General features: G+C 42.0%; 1 long non-coding RNA gene across 1 annotated transcript in view; it reads right to left on the reverse strand.

The window, feature by feature from the left end:
- Nucleotides 1–16: 16 nt before the first annotated feature.
- The window catches only part of LOC108444998, a 15,081-nt gene continuing 9,925 nt past the window's right edge, over nucleotides 17–5,172 (reverse strand). Inside the window, exons 2-3 of the long non-coding RNA XR_001859731.1 lie at nucleotides 3,585–3,642; nucleotides 17–1,561 (exon numbers count right to left, since the gene is read on the reverse strand). This is a non-coding gene — a long non-coding RNA (uncharacterized LOC108444998). The remainder of the gene's footprint in view (nucleotides 1,562–3,584; nucleotides 3,643–5,172) is intronic.

Here is a 5,172-nt window from a genome sequence, read left to right on the forward strand (position 1 = left end):
TGCGTGTTGTCGCTCCTGCCTGTTCCCCCCTGCGGCTTCCTCGGCGGCCTCCGCAGGCTGCTTCCCTCGCCCCGGTGGGTGTGTGTCTCCACAGCTCCTGCTGCCCCTCCAGCTGGGCACAGGCGCTCTGTGCACCCGGGGACACCCAGGGAGAGCAACTCAACAAGGGGAAGGGCAGAGCCCGGCCACTGGGGAGGAACAACCCAGGCGCCGGGACAGGAGGGGGACTACCTGTCTGGAAATGCATTTGGGCATTGGGTGGGTGGCACCCATTGTGGGTCGTGGTGGGGCATCAGGTCAGACATGAGCCAGCAGTGTGCCCTTGCCGCAAAGAAGGTGAACGATACCTTGGGCTGCATTAGGCAAAGCAATGCCAACAAGTCGAGGGACGTGATCGTGCCCTTCTGCTCAGCTCTGGTGTGGGCACACCTGGGGTGCTGGGTTCAGATCTGGGTTCCTTCAGTACAAGAGAGACATGGACGTACTGGAGAGAGTCCAACAAATGGTCACGACCATGGTTAAGGTGCTGGACCATCTCTCCTATGAGGAAAGGCTGAGAGAGCTGGGACTGTTCAGCTTAGAGAAGAGCAGGCTCAATGGGATCTCACAGATGTGTACAAATACCCGAAGGGAAGATGCAAAGAGGGTGGAGCCAGGCTCTTTTCAGTGGGGCCCATTAACAAGACCAGTGGTGAGGGGCAGAAATTGAAACATGGGAGGTTCCTTTTGAACATCAGGAAACATGTTTCACTGTGAGAACGACTAAGCCCTGCACAGGTTGCCCCAGGAGGCTGTGGAGTCTCCATCCATGAGGGTATTCATCTGAATGGTCCTTGTTCTGGGCAGCCCTGCTTGAGCAGATGATTTGGACAAGAGGATCTCCAGAAGTCCCTTCCATCATCAGACATTCTGTGAATCTGTTTACTCCTCACCACAGAGCACTGTGCCCCTTCTATAGAGGAATGGAGACCCTCAGTGAGGATAAGGAAGCCACTGAATAAGGAAGGGAGCCCAGTTCTGTCCCTTCTGTCCTAAAGGAAGAAGTGTGGCATCAATTCCTACTGCAAATTATACAAAATGGAGGGTTTGAGGAAATTCTCTCCCTAACATGAAGATGCCTCAGTGCAAGGTTATGAAAGGACTCTTCATTCTCCTTTGAAAACAGCCGTGTATGGAACTAGAGAATATTCATTCTGTCAAGGGAAAAAAGGACAGAAGGGACCTCTGTTACAGAGATCTCTTCTAGGCAATGCCCCAAAAACTTGCATCAGTGACAGGAAGGGAAATGGGAATGTAGTACTGACAGTCTGCAATCCCTGACAGCAATCAGAAAAGGTAACAGAAGCAGTCAAATAGCATTGCTATAATGGTAAGAAGTGCCCTTTGCTTACCATCCTAGTCCACTTTAAGACAGTGCCCAGACCTCCCTGAATTCTGGCATCCCAAGAGGATAACATCTTGATCCTGTGCTGTTGATCCACAAGGTTTGATCTAGGTGTGGAGCTCATTGTGCTTCAGTGATCCCCAGCTCAGTAGCAGTACCTGTGTTTCCTGTGCAGCACTGGCAGGGGAGCAGAAGTTATCATCAGTGTGAATGTGAGATGAAAAAAGAAGGACTGAGATGAAACTTCATTAATGAAGCAAGAGAGTATTGGTTCATGTGCTGCATGCAAGGTGAAAAGAAAATAGGGCAAAAGAAGTAAGGCTTTACTGGGTTGGGTTTTTTCAAGAGCAGAGAAGAAACACAGGTTTCCTTCTGCAGTATCATACTACCCAAATTAAAATATGGTGCAGTTTATTGAAGAAAAAAATCTCTAACAGACATTTTTCATATATTGAGCACCTGACATTAGTACAAACAGAAAACTCAGATATTTTTAATGGGCATTTTAGTCACATGAGGTATCATGTTGTATATGCACACCCATCTCCCATAGCCAACTGGCTTTATTAAGTTGTTATGTTTTATCATCTACTCACTTCTAAAAGACACACCTGCTGCTTCTATTAATGTAGATTCATTTGAATCATTGTTCAACCACATGGGGGAAAAACCGTACATTACCCTAAATCATCACCAATTCTGGTCCATCTGACTGGAAATTAATTTTCTTCTTCAAAAGGAGTCTTATATTTTGGAAACAAACCAAGCAGCCCTAGGAGGCTGGGTTCATTCCCTCAGTTCTTGAAATACAGTATTTCATTCATTCATGCTCTCTATTAAGTCCTTTCCTGCAGTAACCTTCCTGTGGGATGTCTGTTCTAGAATTTCACGCTTATGAGGGGCAACTTTATCAGACCTGTGAGTTCTTGTCTTGCAATTAATACTTCTCATGGCTTTGCCATATATTTGTTGCCCTTCCTTTTAACCTTTTGATTCTTTCCATATCCATCAGGAAAATTAGGCATAGCAGGTAAAGCATTACTGAATAGCTGACATTTCTTTATTCCCATATGTCTGCTGAGTAGTTTTTGTGCAAATATCCTGTTTCTTCCTTAGCATCTGTCAGGCATTGCATGATCTAACCAACAGATTACATTCCACTGAAGATTCCGGGGACTTCTTTGATGGTGAAGTGTGTAAGTAACATAGGAGTTTGCTTCTCCACCAGGAAATGGAGCATGGGACTGAGCCCTCACATTAAACTCCAATCACAAATGCAGATATTGACCTTACCAATCTCTGCACAAGCCAACTCACTCATTTATGGACTCAGCTTCAAGTAAAAGGGTTGAAACAATCACATGGAGATAGTAGTATGATCTAAGATTTGTTCAAGATCAGTGGGATTTGATCTCCTTTAATGATGTAGGCAAATGTAAAATTATGTAAGTTTGTGTAGAAGCTCCCAATAGTTGAATTTACTATGAAAAGGTGTTAAATGTATAACTATAATACATATAAGTGCTCTATTCTGTAAAAATGTATTGCTCATGATGTTTGCTACATTGGCTCAACACACTGAAAAAGCTATAGATAGGTATAGTTATGGCCCCCAAGCTAATATCAAATTGTTGGGCTAAAAGTAGGAGAGGCTCAGCCAGCATGACCTTCATAAGTGATATAACACCTCATCAACAGAAGCAGGAGAAGGACACCTCTCTCCTGAATCCCAGTTCAGCCTTTGATTCTGTGGAACATGCTGACTTCTTGTTTAACTGGGATTAATGATCACACCCTTTGATAGTACCAGGAAAAAAAAGCTCAGGCACAGATCTGGGGCTTAACAGTTCCTCTTTGAACTCACACAACAGTAGTTCAGAAGCAGTGTAGTCTCTGACATTCCTTTTGTCAAACGAGAAATGGCATTTTGAAACATGGTTAGTAAAATACTTAATCCTGATGAGATTCCAAGCAACTATTCTTCTGTTTTCTATATCTAGATAGACTTATTTGTTCTTCATGATTTTTTTTTTTTCAGAAGATAATATATCTTCCCCAAACACCTTAAAAAGTGTATACTGGGAAAACTGGGCCTGAACCAAAATTCTCCATCCAAACACTGTAAAATTTGTATGTGTAAATTGTTATTAATGACTAGCAATATTTTTTTAAGAGGTTACATGTCCACAACTTTACTTACTGCTTTCACCACTCTGAAGAGAGTCCAATGCAGACAACTGCACAGGCTACTGAGAAATCTATAGGGAAAAAAAAGGCAGAATTACATATTAATTATTTTAGACTATACATTCCCACCTGCATGATTCTTTGCAGACACAGAACTGACAGTTATTTCCTCTGTGTGAGGGGTGAGAAATTCAGACTCTGAGAGGATCATATTTCCTTATTATCCACATTTTTCTTTATTACACTGCTGCCAGCCTAGAGTAGTTGAGGGCATGCAGGATTTAATATTTTGATAGGGAGGGAATTGTTCAATGGAATATTAGAGCATTCCATTTGGGGTAATTTAGAGTCTATTTATGCTTCTGCAAGCCAGATCTCAGTTCTTGCCAAGGTGTCCTGAAAGAAAAGGCAATGTCTGTACAGCACGACAGGCAGCTGAAGGGACCCGGAGCATCTAGTTTTTCCACTGAATAGGGCTTCCTATTTTGCTTCCTGTGTTGACTATGAGGTTGACCAGCAAACATCTCCCACGTGGTCTTGTTTCTATCTTTATTTCTTGCCAGGTTACGCTCTCAAATAAGTTTGATTCTTTTCCAAGTTTAGAAGTGTGAGCACAGAGTTTCTGCATTTGAACATTAAAGCACAAGCTTATTTGTAATATTGAAAACATCTCTGCACATTTTAAAAGGAACTGGTTCATCAAAAGGAACAATATTCCAGTATTCTTGGAATAATAATAATATTTGCCTATTTTTATTTTCTTCATCTGTAGTAATGTGTTACAAAAAGGAAAAGTTTGTTTGGGTAGTTCAAACAGTCCAAGATGAAAAGGTAAAGGGAGATCGTTTCCAGAAAGGGGGCATTCATAGCAAAAAGAAACTATTCACAGTGAAGGCCACTGTATGTTTGCAAGTCAGATTGACATTGGCAAATGATATACTGCAAATACTGCAAAAATATGTCAGCTGAATCCCAATTTCCCCTTACATCTACACCAAAGGGTGGTTTCCATGGCCTTGTGTGTTTTTATGGTCTGTAAGAGTAAATTTGTGCTTCCTGGTTTTGCCAGGTAATAGGATAGACGATTGGCCCTGCACACACTTCACATGTTTCACTTTACAATATGCATGGTTTGGGTGGGGAATTTAAGGATCAACATATTGATCTGCAAGTGTGTACAGAAGTTCTTCTACAGTATAGTTATAAACCTCTTACATGCACAAGAGATCAGGGGAAAATGGGAACAAGCTACAAACCTATGGGCATAATTGTTGTGTAGTCCCCCTGTGTTCAAATGTGTAAAACAGGACTATTATGGCTGCCCATGAGAATTTAGACATACAGCTAGAGGACACTAAAACTACAGCAGGATAGTTTCAAGTTCTTTAAAGAAAACATAAGGAATAGGAAGTCATTTTTGAGAACTGAAAATACTACCATCAAAAGGGAACTGAAGAAATTATAAAGTACAACGTATTTAAGGGCACACTAAAAAATTTAGACAGTAATCTATGTAGTCTCCTGAAGCTTTTCCTTCCCCTAAAAGGATCTAGCCCTGGCAAAAAATATGTGTAGAAATTACAAAAAGCGGTGGACACAGC

This window comes from Corvus brachyrhynchos, unplaced genomic scaffold (genome assembly GCF_000691975.1).
Source record: "Corvus brachyrhynchos isolate BGI_N302 unplaced genomic scaffold, ASM69197v1 scaffold60, whole genome shotgun sequence".
Lineage (NCBI taxonomy): Eukaryota > Metazoa > Chordata > Aves > Passeriformes > Corvidae > Corvus > Corvus brachyrhynchos.